General features: G+C 36.6%; 1 pseudogene; it reads left to right on the plus strand.

Annotated features, from left to right (window-relative positions):
• Nucleotides 1-598: 598 nt before the first annotated feature.
• On the plus strand, nucleotides 599-1314 carry LOC123456559 (annotated as a pseudogene).
• The last annotated feature ends 15450 nt before the right edge of the window (nucleotides 1315-16764 follow it).

Consider the following 16764-nt stretch of genomic DNA (forward strand, 5'->3'; position numbering starts at 1 on the left):
GAAATGCTCAAAATACAATATATACATAAGAAAACTTATTGCTAAATAAATAAGAAGTTAAACTGGCTGTTGAGAAAGGTAATAAATGGTGCCATCCTTCAGCAAATGTTTGTGTGGCTTATGCTGTTTTGTGTAGTAATTTGCTCAGAACTTAAACATCCCCTCCTAGAGGGAGGTGGGAGACTCATGAGACTTAGTCCTAAACAAGTCCAGGAAAGCTAAAACTTACAAGATCCACAAGACACCTCCCAAAGGTTATACAAGGATTAAACAACTTCTGGAAGACAGACTCTCCAACCAGTAGAGCTGCCTGCAAATCTTGTAGTGAGCTCCAGGATGCAGCTTCTGAGTCATCTCCCATACTGGGGTGGGCTTTACAGTGATGCAGCTGTCTTTTAGCCATCTGTGCTTCTTTAAGTGACTCTTCACCCATATTCCTGTAAGTAACCCCAATAAAGTCATTGCTTCACAAAGCTGGGCTTTGATGTTATCATTACTTTGGTCTGTTGTTGGTTTCCTATCTGGGATTATTAGACATCTGTTGAATAGACATCTGTTCACATCTTTCCAGGAAAATTTAATGTTGTTTAGTTCCAAAATGCCAAAACTTGTGCAAAGAATGGGCATTAAGAACTAGGTATATGTGTGTATGCAAGTATCCAATGTCAACTATCTCATAGATCCAAACACAGGTTTCAAATATTGATAGATATACTTTCTGGAGTCATCTTTTCAGTAGTTTATGCCATCCCAACCAGTGAGAAGAGCTTATTATGATGAGCCACCGAAAAATCTGAGGTTGAAAGCACAGTGCATGTTCTGAAATAAGTAAAAAAAAAAAATTATCCCCAGGGATGCCTGGGTTAAATAAATATCTGGAATAAATAGATATAAAAAGTAATTTGACTCCCCTCATTTGGAACATCTTCTAAATCCTAGGGATATGATACTGGGGTTTGATTTGAGTAAATGACACATCAACAAAATGAACTCAGGTAGAGTTCAAGATGTAGTATTAAATCAAGAGCTATAACTACTATGTAACCATAGTAGAAACTAAAAACTAAAAGAGATTGTAACAGATAGAGAAAATATGGATCTAGATGATGAAAGGCTATATACCAAAATCTCCTTGAAGATCTTGAAGAAGATGAAGCAATTAGAAAAAAAAGTCAACATTCACAGATATTCAGGCATCCCTGTAGAAAGTGGCAAAGATGATGGCACACTCAAATTAGTCTGGCTGAGATGTTGGAAGACCTTCCTATTTACCAAGATGCCACAGGTGAAGAAAGTGCATCAAGGACAATATAGTGAAATCATGCTGTAGAAACTGTGTATCTGTGGTCCTAGGAAGTTGGATAAAATCACTTCTCAGCCTTTTGGATAAGAGCAAATGTAGCAAGTTGGAAAAACCAGCTTTTACTGCATGTTTGATGGGTTCTTCCATATTTTGAAAAGGGAAAATTAGTTTGAAACCTAAATAAATGTAAGTATTTGATTGTTCAAAACACTGAAAAGGTTTCATAACTTTTAAATATGATAATAAATACAAATAATGTAATTATTAATGATATTTAGGTCATTATAATTATTCAGTTTTATCATATTTTCCTTTTTAAAATCTTTTTTGTGTGCATATGTTTATGGTGTGAGTGTGTGTGGACAAATGTGTTGGGAAGGGGTGTGCATGTATATGTATGTACATGGATAGAGGCCAGGAGTCTATTCCAGAATCTTCTTCAATTGCTGTACACCTTATTTTCTGAGACAGTCTCTCAGTGAATATGGAACTGATTTGACTAGAGTGGCAAGCCAATAGACCCTAGGGATCCTAATCTCCCTGTGTCCTCAGTGCTGAGATTACAGGAACATGCCACCATGCCTGGCTTTCACATGGGTACTGGAGACCCAAACTCAGGTACTCTTTGCTTGTGCAGCAAGCAATATACTGACTGAGCCACTTCCCCAGCCTTCATTTTTATTTTTAATATATGGGGTACTGTCATATTTTTTATACTATGATGTTGGAAAAAGTTCAAAAGCTGTTATTCTTTGAACATGAACTACATATTCAAACATAAAATAAGCTTTTACATTAATTTAACATTGACTGCTTTACAAGCATATGAAAAATATGCGTGAAGAATGATTTTTAATATGAACTTGTTATGCATTTTGATCCTTTTTAGATCATTTTTATGTCCTTGGGGTAGAAAAATTAGGGTTTAGTTTATCAATGAACATTCAGGAAGGACATTAATTTTTCAAATTTCTTCATAAAAATAACATTACAAAAAGAAACAAAATTAAGCTACATTTAAAGAAGTAAATAGAAGTAAGAGAATGACATTTCATTCTTTAAGTGAAAGAACTTATCAAAGAGAACAAATAGAAATTGTGGAGTTGAAAACTCTGAGATTTATAAAAACAACTGAAGGACTGAAAGTAGATTTGAATAGACGGAAGAAAGGAGCAATGAACTTGAATCTAGATCAATTGAGACTATCATATATAAAGTTCAAAACGACAAAAGAATGAGGAAAAATTAACGGCACCTCAGGGAAATGTGAGAGTTCATGTATGCATACCAGTATATACACAATGCAAATTCTAAAATAGGAGAGGAAGAGGCAGATAAAATTCATGAAGAAATAGTGCCTCAAAACTCCCAAGTATAATGATAAAAACCTTGATCTCCGCATCCAAGAAACTCAAACACTCAAGATAATATGAATTCAAAGGGGTTTGAGTATCAGCCAAACTGTCAAAAGTCAAAGCAGTAACAAATCAGGTACAAAGGAGTCTCAATAAAATTACTGGCTGATTTTCTCACCAGAAATCATAGATGCCAAAAGTTAGATGCCAAAAGGCAATGGAATGACAGATCAAAGCACTGATATAAAAAGTTTAAATGAACAGTAATGTATACTACAAAAAGTGCTTAAAATAAGAAATTAGTACATTCCTGAATTTATAAAATGTGAGATGATTCTTCTTTAGCACATCTGCCCTCTATGAAATTACAAAGGGATCCTTCAGGCTAAACTACAAAAACACTGAACAGTAACTTGGATCAGCATGTAAATTAAGGTACTACATAAGTTAAGTTAAATTAAGTTAGCTGCATAGGTAAATATAAAAACTTTTATAGTTTAATTTTTTGGTTTTATATTCTCTTATTTAAGAGATTTGCATAAATCAATAACTAAAATTATATTGGTGAGACTACAAAGACTAAAGGCATGACAATAATAGAATGAAAAGAAGGGATAGAATTTTTAAAATTGAGCAAAAGGCTTGAAAATACATTTATTCAAAGACAATACACAAAATGAGCCAAAAACACATTTAAAATTGCTCAATATTTAATCTCTAATTGCTCACGATGGGAATGGAAATCAAAACCACATTGAGATACCAATTTACATCCACCATTATAGGATAACTATAGTGGAAAAAAGAGATAATAATAAGTGTTGGTGATGATGTAGAGATATTAGAACCCTCTCAAACTGCTGGCCAGAATGAAAAGGGAACAGCATCTCTAAAACAGTTTCTCAATTTTCCCAAAGAAAATTAACTATATGACATAGAAATTCTAATCATCAGTTTATGCAGCCAAGAGAAATGAAGATATTTGTCTATATCATAATTTATACATGAATGGTTATAACATAATTATTCATAATAAGCAAAGCAAAAATAATAAAATGACTACATACTATTGATAAAATAAAGAAAATATATAATATCCACATGATGGAATGTTATGCAGCCATTAAAAAGAACAAAATGCCTATAGAGATGAGGATGAACCTTGAAACGATTGTGTTAAGTGAAAGAAACCAAATACATAAACCCATCAATGATTCAACTTATAGGAAATATCTTGAATAAGTAAGTCTATAGGGATGGAGTGTGTTAGCGATTGATTCGACCTAAGGTGAGGGGAAAGGAATGCTAGTGGGCACAGAGCTTCTTTGGGAAGTAATGAAAATGTTTGAAAATTACAATGACAGTTGTGCAAATCTATGAATGTAGTAAAATACTACTGAATTGCATACTTATTAAAAAAGGTGAAGTTTATGATATGAGTATAACAAAAACAATTACATCTGCATAAATTTCATTAAGTATAGGGTTTTCTGGAATGCTCTAAATAAAAACAGCATCTTAAAAACCAAGGCCTACATGCTCCATTGTGATACCAGATTGAGCTTGGGAGTTACAAGTCAAGGCTAGTTGCCATTACAGGGTGGGTGCCTGGGAAGGGAAAACCAATGGAATGTAATTTGCAAGCAGGGCAACTCACCATTGTGAGACTGGGCTGAGTGCCAGGGTTGAGCACCAATGTTAGATGCCATTCCAGGGCAGCTACCTGGGAGTGGACCAACCAGGGGAAGGTCAGCTGTGAGCAGGACACTGTACCACTTGTTAAACAGGGGTGAGCACAGAGGTTGAACAGTATGGCTAAACCCCACTCTATGGCAGATGCCTGGTATGGAACAAACTAGGGGAAGGTTAGTGGCAAGCAGCTGCTAAACTTGGATTCTACTTTTCACAATCACCCTGCAAGCCCTCCACCAAAAAAAAAAAAAAATCATTATCTGAAGAAGGGCTGAAGAAGAGAACAACTGTGTACTGGCCCCAGCCACAATGATAAGTTTAGAGTTGATCTTACTCCAAAAAGCCAGCAGCGAATAAGACTGGAAGAAAAATGCCCAGCTTGGAAGCCAGTAAAGCCAAGTCTCCTAAAATTTTACACAGTTTTTCCAGGAGGTGGCAAAGTAGATCCAGCTCAGGCTCATTAGCACCCACCCTAACCCAGAGGGTAGTCTTCAATCCCATGCCCACCTTGATCAATTTAGACCAAGCTACCCAACACAGAATATACAAGAGCTGCTTTGCTGCAACCTCAGTGAGACAACTGACCTCAAGTTTGGTAGACCTTAATGCAAAGCAAATAATAAACAACACCTAGCAAAGGGATCCCCACCAAAGGAAACACAAGACATTGAAGCCCAAAATGAAACCATGACAAGCATTTTAAATGAACTTAATGAGACTATGAGCAGATTGATAGTTGAATGGGAGGAAAGTGGACAAAGATTAATAATCAAACAGGAACTCCAGGAATGGCTGAAGGAAATGGGAGAAACTCATAAAAAAGTATTAAAGTTACAAAACATAGGTTGGCTCAATGTATTGGAAGAAAAACAACAAAAATAACTCAAGGCACGTATGAAGGAAATGGAAGATAATTGACAAGAAAACTCAATTGATGGCTAAAGGAAACCAAAGAGAATCAGGAAATACTTCTCCATAGACAGCTTGATTAATTTGAGGACAATCAAAAAGAGACCAACAAAAAAACTAAAGGAACTTGAGAAGAATGAACAAATGAATGAGCTCATGAACTAATGGAACAAGATCAATGAGGACATATCCAAATGCAGGAATGAATTCCAAGAGATAAAAAGAAAGGTCAAATTAAGAGATAAAAATGGAATTCAAGTGAGAGATGGAAATGCTGAAGAAAAACATAAGAAAACATAAATGCAATAACCTTCTTTGAAGGCTCCCAAGAAAGCCTCACCAACAGAATAGAGTGTATGGAGGGCAGAATTAACAGACTCGAGGACAAGACAGAAGAATTAGACAGGGACTCTAAAAATAATACCAAGTTTAAAAAAGTATGAACAAAACATGAAGCAACTTTGGTACACCTTAAAAAGACCAAATAGTCAGATCATAGGCATACAGGAAGGAGAATAAAGTGCAAGAGCATAGAGAATATCTACAACAAAATTTTGAAGAAAATTTCCCAATCTTACAAAAGAGCAACCAATCCAGTTACAACAGGTGCAAAGAACACCAAATAAACAAGACCAGAGAAGAGATACACCATGTCACATGATGATCTGACCACTAAACACAGAAAATAAGTAAAGACTGCTTGCTAAAAGCTGTAAGAGAAAAATAGCTCATTATAAACGCAGGTAAGCCCATCAGAATGACCTCAGATTTTTCACTGGAAACTCTTAAGGCAGGAAGAGCTTGGAAAGAAGTATTTCCAAAGCTTAATGACCATGACTGCCAACCCAAACTACTGTACTCAGAAAAACTATCCCTCATAATAGAAGGTGAAAGAAAAGCCTTTCAAAATATAAACCAGCTGTATGATTTCATGAACACTAAACCAGCCCTATAGAGAATACTGTATGGAATACTCTACACATAGGAGATGAACTGACGTGCGCATGAGGAGAGATAAAGAAGTAATCAAAACTAGAATTGACATAAAAGCATGCAAAGACCAAGAAAATACCAAACTCCACAAAACCTTCAACATGACAGAGATTAATTTATACATCAGATCTATAACTGTAAACATTAATGGGCTGAACTCCCCAATCAAAAAACACAGCTTAACAGGAAGGATCAGAAAGCTGGATCCATCCATTTGCTGGCTGTAAAAACCTAGCTTACAACTAAAGGTAAGCATCAACTTAGGGTGAAATGATGAAAAAAATGATATTCCAAACAACTGGAAACAAGTAGGAGTGGCTGTACCAATTTGTAACAAAATTGACATTAAAGCAAAAGCAATCCAAAGAGACAAAGAAGGCCACTTCATACTCATTAAAGGAAACATTCAACAAGAGGGTACTAGAATCATACATTTATATGCAGCAAGCACAGGGGCACCTAATTTTATAAAGAAAAATTTACTAGACAATAGAACAGATATAAATACCAATACAATAATAGTAGGAAACAAATGTTGCACTATCATCAATAAAATATACTGAAGAATAATAAAACTAAATAACACCATAGATCAAATGACTTAACAGACATCTACAGAACATTCTACCCTAATTCTATTGAATACACATTCTTCTCAGCTGCTCATGTGCAATCTTCTCCCAATTCAAAAAGTTGACATAATTCCCTGCATCATATCCAACAACAATGCATTAAAATCAGAAATCAGCAGCAATAGAAACAACAGAAAAGATATCAACTCCTGGAGACAGAACAACTCACTACTAAACAATGAATGGGCTGTTTAAGAAATCAGGAAGGAAATCCATAAATTTAGCAAACTAAATGATAATGAAAACAACATACCAAAAATTATGGGACACAATGCAAGCAGTTCTAAGAGGGAATTTTATAGGACTAAATCCCTATATTACAAAAACAGAGAGATCTCAAATAAACATCTTAAGTATCCATTTAAATTTGTAGGAAAGAAAAATCAGTCTGAGCCCCAAAGTTCCAGACAGAAAGAAATTATCAAAATCAAAGCAAAAATAAATTAATTGGAAATAAAAAATATTAAAAATAAATAAAACAAGGAGCTGATATTTCAAAAAAAAAAGTAAACCAGCCAGGTGTGGTGGAGCACACCTTTAATCCCAGCACTCGGGAGGTAGAGGTAGGAGGATTGCCGTGAGTTCGAGGCCACCCTGAGACTACAGAGTTAATTCCAGGTCAGCCTGGACCAGAGTGAGACCCTACCTCGAAAAAAAAAAAAAAGTAAACTAGATTGATAAACCACTGGACAAAGTGATAAAAAGAAGAAAATATGAGACTCAAATCAACAAGATTAGAAATGGCAATGGACAGAGCATAACCAATAACAATGAAATTTAAAGAATCATCAGGGTATATTTCAAAACCTATATTACACACAACTGGCAAACCTGGTAGAAATGTATGAATTCTTTGACTCATATTACCTTCCAAAACTAAATGCAGAACAGTTGGACTTCTTAAACAAACCTATTACTTATAACTAAATTGAAAAAGTATTTAAAATCTCCCAACAACAACAACAACAAAAATCCAGGCTCAGATGGATTCACCATTGAGACCTACCAAACCTGCAATCAAGCACTATAATGACTTCTTCTGACATTATTTTGCACAATTGAAAAAGAGGGAATGCTTCCAAATTCCTTCTATGAAGCCAGCATTTCTCTACACATAAACCAGATACAGAGCCCCCTCCAAAATAGAAAGTTATAGACCAATATCCCTAAGGAACTTAAAAATAAAATTTTCGAATAAAATCCTCACAAAACAAATTCAAGAACATATTATACACACTGCAATCAAGGATGCTTCATCACAGCGATGTAGGGATGGTTCAACATATAAAAACTGATAAATGCAATTCAACACATAAATAAAATTGAACACAAAAATTTAATGATTATTTCAATAGATGCAGAAAAGGCCTTTGACAAAACGCAACACCCCTTCATGATTACAACACTGGAGAGACGATGGATGGAGGCTATTTATTATGCACGGAAGGCCCAGATCACACTAAATGAGGAAAAACTCGAAGTGTTCCCATTAAAGCTTAAAACAAGACAGGGTTGCCTACTCTCACCATGGCTTTTCAACATAATACTTGATATTTTAGCTCAAACAATAAGACAAGAGAAATTTAAAAAAGGGCTTCAAATTGGTAAGGTAGAACTAAAACAAGTCCTATTTGCAGATGACACAATTTTATATATAAATTACGCAAAAGACTCCATAAAAAAAAAAAAACTTCTAAAGGTGATAATTCTTTTAGAGTTTCAGGTCTTATATTGAGGTCATTAATGCAATGAAATTAATTAATGAAATTCTTTTAGTAAAGTGTCAGGGTACAAAAATGAACACACAAAAAAAACCAGTAGCCATCCTACACACCAAAGATAAACTCATAAAAATAGAGATAAGTGATTGTATCCTTTTCAATAGCCACAAAAAAATTGAATACCATGGAATATCACTAGTCAAGGAAGTGAAATACCTGTACTATGAAAACACTGAGGAAAGAAGTTGAGGAGGATATGAGAAGATGGAAAGATCTCCCATGCTCATGGATAGGAAGAATTAATATTGTAAGAATGATCATCTTACCAAAAGCATTATATTGATTTAATGCAATTCCAATAAAAATTCCATCTATATTCTTCACAGATATAGAAAAAATAGTCTCAAAATTCATATGGAAAAACAAAGGACCTTGGATAGCAAAGAACTATTCTCAACAAAAGAAATACATCTTGGGGTAACATCATACCTGACTTCAAGTTATACTACAAAGCCATAGTAACTAAAACAGCATGGTACTGGCATCAAAACAGACATAAAGAACAATGGAATGGAATAGAACACACATCTCTAGATCCAAGCAACTACAGATACCATGTCTTTGACAAAGGGCCCAAAAATACTCACTGGAGAAATGATAGCATCTTTAACAAATGCTGTTGGAGAAATTGGATAACAACATTTAGAAGAATGAAGTTGACCCACCTCTCTCACCCTGCACTAAAGTCAACTCCAAATGCATTAATGACCTCAATATAAGACCTGAAACTCTAAAAGCTCTAGAAAAACAGGGAGAACACTCCATAATATAGGCACAGGGAAAGACTTCCTGAATAAGACCCCAGTAGCACAGGATATTAGATCAGTACTCAACCACTGGGACCTCTTGAAACTAAAATGCTATTTTACAAAAAAGTAAACCACCAACAAAATCAATAGACAACCCACAGGATGAGAGAAAATCTTCACCAGCAATACCTCTGACAATGGTTTAATATCTAGAATCTGCAAAGAACTTAAAAAACTAAACAATAAAAAAATCAAACAATCCAATCAAAAAGTGTTTCCCCTATCCCTAAAGAGACTGATCCTGAGAATGAATACTAATGACCTCACCAAAAACCCTCAGCAGAAATGAATCAGGGGAGATGATGTTTATGTGTGCAACCTTTTTATAGAAAAAAAAACAGTAAAATTTAAAAAGGTGTTCATTTGTATCCCTTTCCTTGCTTTAAAAAACATTTAAAAATCATTTTTGAAAGAGTCTAGTCTATGGTTCCAGCTGGGGCTTGGCTGAAGTGCAAGGGGTAGTCTCAACTGGGGAGGTGAGCAAGAATGCAGCTTCCATGGTGAGCCTGACAATCAGTGCCAGGGTGAAGGAGACAGACACTGAGGACACTCAACACCCACCAAAGCAGAGATCCAGAGACTCCTAAGAGCCCACCACTGAAATAGACTTAAAACACATCCACTATGGCTAAGGGAATTTTGTGGAAGAGGGGGTAGGAAGATTGTTAGAGCCACAAGTTGGGACATCATGCCCAGAGGCACTGCCTCTTCCCAGTAACTGAGAGCTGGTCCCCCAATGCATAACCCACAACCCCATGGGGAAGACATGTAACCCCACTGAGGAGGGTTACAGTGGGATGTGGGCAGGGACAAAGGAAATGTTGGTACAAACACATGATGCATGCATACAAAGCATGTCTATAATTGATAAATAAATAAGAGGCTAGTCTGTGAAAATGCAAAGGAAATGTAGTAAGTGAATTTAATAATAGTGCATGGTACAATTTTATTTGTATTGGTTTCTTCTCCTCTTGTTTTCCTTAATGTTGATGTGATTTTTTAAATTAAAGTTATTTTGTGAACAAATTAAACAGTATTTATTTAATATTTTATTTTTATGCACTTGAGAGAGAGAATGGCCAGGGCCTCTAGCCACTACAAACAATTCCAGATGCATGTGCCACCTATGCATCTGGTTTATGTGGGTACAGGGGAATAGAATCTGGGTCCTTAGGCTTCACAGGTAAGTGCCTTCATCACTAAGCCATCTCTCCAGCCATATATATATGTTTGCTTGTTTGTTTTTCGAGATAGGGTCTCACTCTAGCCCAGGCTGACCTGGAGTTCACTATGTCATCTTAGGGTGGCCTCGAACTCACCGTGATCCTCCTACCTCTGCCTCCCAAGTGCTGGGTTAAAGGCGTGTGCCACTATGCCCGGCTGGCCCTATATTTATTTATTTTTGAATGTATTCTTATTTCAAATATTCTAAAGGTGAAAATAAAGTTCCTTATGTACAAATATTTTGAAAAAAACTAGGATAGCAACTTGAACAGAGAATTATCAAAGGAAGAAATACAAATGGCCATTAGACAATTAAGGAGATACTCAACATCTTTAGTTGTCAAAGAAATGCAAATTTAAAAAAAAAAAAAACTCTGAGATTTCATCTCACTCCAGTTAGGATGGCACTCATAAAAACATCAAATGAAGGTTACTTCTGGCCAAGATGGCATCTGACTAACCATGCTGCATCTCCCAGGGTAGGGAAAATAAGACATTAAGGGTTCATTGGGTCCTCTAGGGGGAAGCAGACTCTAATAAACTTCCAGGGGGAGGGCATGGAGGAGGAAAAAGAGTGAATCGAGAGGTTGATTCCCATGCTCAGGTAGTCCACCAGTCCCCCAATCCCTCAAGCAGCAATCCTAGCCATAGTCCCAGTCACAGGTTCCTCCTGCACTAACTGCAGGCAAGAGAATCCAGGCCAGCAGACCAGCATAACTGCACCTGCACCTCCATGTGCATAAATGCCATCCCACTCACCACTGCCCCTCACCACCATGTGTAGACCCAAGCCAGAAGGCTAATATAGCTCCACCCATGCCTCCACACTCTTGAACACTGTCCCACTTTCCACTGCATGACACCATGCCCAGATCTAAAACAGCAAGCCAGCATAGCTCCACTCAGCCTCCAGGCTCGGGAACCCCATCCCACTCTCAGCCGCCTCCCCCCACCCCAGTGTAGGGACCCAGGCAGGCCAGCATAACTCCACCTATGCCTCCAGGCTTGGGAATGCCATCTCACTCTCCACTAACCACCATTCCCCTGTCCCCTTAGGTCCACCTGACCAAGAAGTCCCTTATCTGAATCATGGAACAAGAAGCCCCTACATTAGGTCCTGGGGCCCCCACCAGAGCCTCAAGGGCTCCTTCCCTCTGACCAGGCAGGCCCTATTACCAGCAGAAGCCTAGTGGAAGCAAACATAAAAGGGAATAATCACTGAAGACACATCAAGGTTAGAGGTTAGACTATAACATCTTCCTAAATTAAATAAGACTCCTACACTGTGATGGGCAGAACATAGCACAAAAGGAATAACATGAAAAATCAAATGGAAGTAAATACAATAAAATCATTCAGTCCCACAATGAATGTCTCTAATAAAAATATAGAAGAGATATTAGGAAGGGATCCAAAGACAGTTAAATGATCTGAAGGAGAGTGAAACAAAAGAAGGATCTCAATAACAAGCTGGCAAAACTCAATGAAACATAAAGAAAATGCAAGGACAAATTCCAAGAAGCATTAAGAAACTCCAAAAACAATGTGAAAAGGGAACTCAATAGAGGGATGGAAACTATACATAAAAAAGCAGTAGAAAATCCAAAAAAAAATTGAACAAGCCCAAAACTCTATAGAAGCTTCAAGAATAGAGTCAGCCATGTGGAGGATAGAAACTCAGAACTGGAAGAAAAAACAGAAGAATCACTTTGTGAGTCCAAAAATTTCAATAAGTTGAAAAAAATTTTGTGAGCAGAACAACAGGGAACTGTGGGATACCCTTAATCGTCCCAACATTCAGATCAGGGACATAACCAAATGGGAAGAAATTTAGACCAAAGGAGTGGAGAAATTATTCAACAAAATTATCAAACAAATCTTTCCCACTCTCTCAAAAGAAAGTCCCATCAAGTTACAAGAAGCTAACAGAACTCCAAACAGACTGGACCAAAGGAGAAATTCTCCAAGACATATTATCATTAAGACTCTGAACATCAATACCAAAGAGAAAGTCTTGAAAGCAGCTAGGGATAAACAACATTACATATAAAGGTAACCCCATCAGAATTACTTCAGACTTGTCAATGGAAACCCTGAAAGGCAGAAGAGCCTGGAATGGAACACTGCAAAGTCTAAGAAACTATGGCATCCAACCCAAACTACTCTACCCATCAAAAAAATTTCTCATAATAAATGGTGGGAAAAAAAAACTTTCCATAATAAAACTCAGCTTTACAACTATAGGAACCCAAAGCCAAAGCTGCAGAGAGTACTTGAGGAAATTCGCCACACAGAAGAATCAAATAATAAAGTGTCTACAAGAAGCAGATCACAATAACCAGACTCAGAGAAGACACAAAAAACTACAAAGTCCAAGAAAACACCAAAATGCAAACCACCACAATATGGCAGAGATCAAATCAAACCTCACAGTCATTACCCTAAATATTAATGGTCTGAATTTACCCATCAAGAGACCTAAGCTAACAGAGTGGATCAGAAAATTAGACCCCTCTGCTGGGCGTGGTGGCACATGCCTTTAATCCAGCATTAGGAGGCAGAAGTAGAAAGATCACCATGAGTTCGAAGCTACCCTGAGACTACATAGTGAATTCCAGGTGAGCCTGGGCAAGAACAAGACCCTACCTTGAAAAACCAAAAAAATTAGACACCTCAATCTGTTGTCTTCAAGAAATCCACCTTACTACTAAAGACAGACACCTCCTCAGGGTGAAAGGATGGAAAATGATATTTCAAGCAAATGGAAATAAGAAACAAGCAAGCATAGCTATAATAATATTGGATAAAATAGACTTCATACCAACATAATGAAAAAAGGCAAAGAAGGTTACTTCTTACTTATCAAGGGATCTACCCAACAAGATGATATCACAATCATCAGTCTTTGTGCACCAAACACAGGACACCACAATTCATAAAACAAAACCTACTTTACAACAAAACAGAAATAACCACCAACAGCCTCATAGTTGGGGATGTCAATATTCCACTATCATCAATAGATAGATCATCCAAACAGAAAATCAACAGGGAAGTGAGAGAGCTCAACAAAACCATAGAACAAATAGGACCTATAGACATCTACAGAACATTCTACCCCAAATCCACAGACTACACATTCCTCTCAGCAGTCCATGGAACCTTCTCTAAAAGAGAACATATACTGGGTCACAAAGCCTGCAACCATATATTTAGGAAGATCAACATAATTTCCTGCATGACATCAGATCACAATGCTGTATTGCTAGAAATTAACAACAAAATATGTGCTAGGAATCCCATTGGCTCCTGGAAACTGAACAAAACACTTTTAAACATAAATGGGTAGTGGATGAAATAAAAAATGAAATTGAAAATTTTCTAGAAATGAGTGACAATGAGAACACATCATACCAAAACTTATGGGACACAATGAAGGCAGTTCTCAGGGGAAAATTCATAGCACTAAGTGCCTTCATAACAAAGACAGAGAGATGCCAAGTCAATAACCTAACCAGCTGTCTAAAGGCACTTGAAAATCAAGAAGAATCCAACCCCAAAACTCTAGATGGAAAGAAATAATTAAGATCAGACCAGAAATTAATGTATTGGAAACTAAGAAAACAATTAAGAAAATTGATGAAACACAGAGCTGGTACTTTGAAAGAATAAACAAGATTGATAAACCCCTAGATAATTTTATTTAGCAGAAAAAAGAGATGCATCAAATTAAGAAAACTAGAAATGAAAAAGGAGGGATCACAACAGACATAATTGATATTGGGAGAATCATCAGGACTTATTTAAAAACCTGTGCTCCACAAAACTGGATAGCATGGAGGAAATGGATGAATTTCTGGATAGATACCACCTATAAAAGCTGAACTCTGAGCAGACTAATCTCCTAAACAAACCTATCACACCCATTGGGATTGAAAAGATAATCAAAACCCTCCCCCAAAAGAAGAGTCCAGGACAAGAGGGATTCTCAGCTGAATTCTATCAAACCTTCATGGAAGAACTGAAACCAATTTTTCTCAAACTGTGCCACACAATCAGAGAATAGGGAAAGCTCCCAAACACCTTCTATGAAGCTACTATCCCCCTAATACCAAAATCAGGCAAAGATGCCACAAGAAAAGAAAACTATAGGCCTATTTCCCTGATGAACTTAGAAGCAAAGATTCTGAACAAAATACTTACACACTGAATTCAAGAACACATAAAAAGCATTCCCCACCTTGATCAAGTAGGCTTCATCCCAGGAATGCAGGAGTGGTTCAACATAAGAAATTTGTCAGTCTAATACACCACATAAATAAGCTTAAACTCAAAAACCATATGGCCATTTTGATAGATGCAAAAAAAAGCCTTTGACAAAATATAACATCACTTCATGATCCAATTATTGGAGAGAATAAGCATGGACAGTTCATATCTCAACATAATAAAGTCTCTATATAAAGATCCTAAAGACCAAATAATACTTAATGGGGACAGACTGTAAGAATTGCCATTGAGATCAGAAACAGGACAGGGGTGTCCCACTCTCACCTTTGCTCTTGAACATAGTACTGGAAGTCCTAGTTCAAGCAATAAGACATGGGAATGAAATAAAAGGGATGTAAATTTGAAAGGAAGATGTTAAGTTAGCTCTATTCACAGACAACCTGATTCTATACATAAGATACCCGAGAATCTCCATCTCAAAGCTTTTAAAGGTGATTAAGTCCTTCAGCAAAATAGTAGGATACAAAATCAATGCATAAAAATCAGTAGCCTTTCTATATTCAAAAGACAAAAATACAGAGAAAGAAATAAGTGACATTGTTCCATTTTCAATAGCAACAAAAATACCTTGGAATGGCATTATCCACAGGAGGACTTTAGAAAATGTAAAGCCCTCCCATGTACCCAGACAGGCAGAACCAACATTGTGAAAATGGCAATCTTACCAAAGGCAATATACATATTTAATGCAGTACCAATCAAAATGCCATTTTTCTTCATAGAAATAGAAAAAAAATGATCTCAAAATTCATATAAAATGGCAGAAGGCCTGGTATATCCAAGTATATCCTCAGCCAAAGAAACACCTCTGGAGGCATCACCATACCTGATCTAAAGCTATATTACAAAGCCATAATGATAATAATAAAACATGGTACTTGCATAAAAACAGGATTATAGATGAATGGAATAGAATCGAAGACCCAGACTTTGGGTCAGGTAACTACAGCTACTTGATATTTGACAAAGGCTCTAACAATGTAAGCTGGAAAAAAAGACAGCATCTTCCACAAATGGTGCTGGAAAACTGGATAATCATAAGCAGGAAAATGAAACTCGATCCACACATCTTGCCATGCACAAAAATCAATTTCAAATGTATCAAAAACCTCAATATAAGACCAGAATCTTGGCTACTAGTAGAAGAAAAAATATGAGGAACTTTCTATGATATAGGAGTGGGAAAAGCCTTCCTGAACAAAACCCCAGTAGCTCAGGTACTTAAATAATCACTCAACCATTGAGATCTCATGAAGCTGAAAAGTTTCATCACAGACAAATACACAATAAGCAGAGCCAGTAGATTACTCACAGAATGGGAGAAAATTTTTGGTGGCTATACAATGGACAGAGGTCTAATTTCTAAATTCTAGGAAGAACTCAGAAATCTGAACAATAAAAACTCAAACAACCCACTCACAAAATGGACTAGGAGTTCTCAGAGGAAGAAACACAAATAGCAAACAACACTTAAGAAAATGTCCATCATCCTTAATCATCAGGGCAATACAAATTAAAACAACTATGAGATTTCACCGTACCCCAGTAAGGATAGCAAACATCAAAAAAATCAAATTAGGAAACCTTGTAGGTTTCTCTGCTCAAAAGCTCATTGTGGATGATAGCCCCATGCTGGTACTGGGAGTTACAGGTCAGTGCCCACTAAGAAAATGAGGAGAAAGATAACTAATATACAAGAATTAGAGAGGGGAGAGAGAGAGAGAGAGAGAGAGAGAGAGAAGGGGGGAGAGAGAGGGAGGGAAGATGTAGAAGATT

This window comes from Jaculus jaculus, chromosome X (genome assembly GCF_020740685.1).
Source record: "Jaculus jaculus isolate mJacJac1 chromosome X, mJacJac1.mat.Y.cur, whole genome shotgun sequence".
Lineage (NCBI taxonomy): Eukaryota > Metazoa > Chordata > Mammalia > Rodentia > Dipodidae > Jaculus > Jaculus jaculus.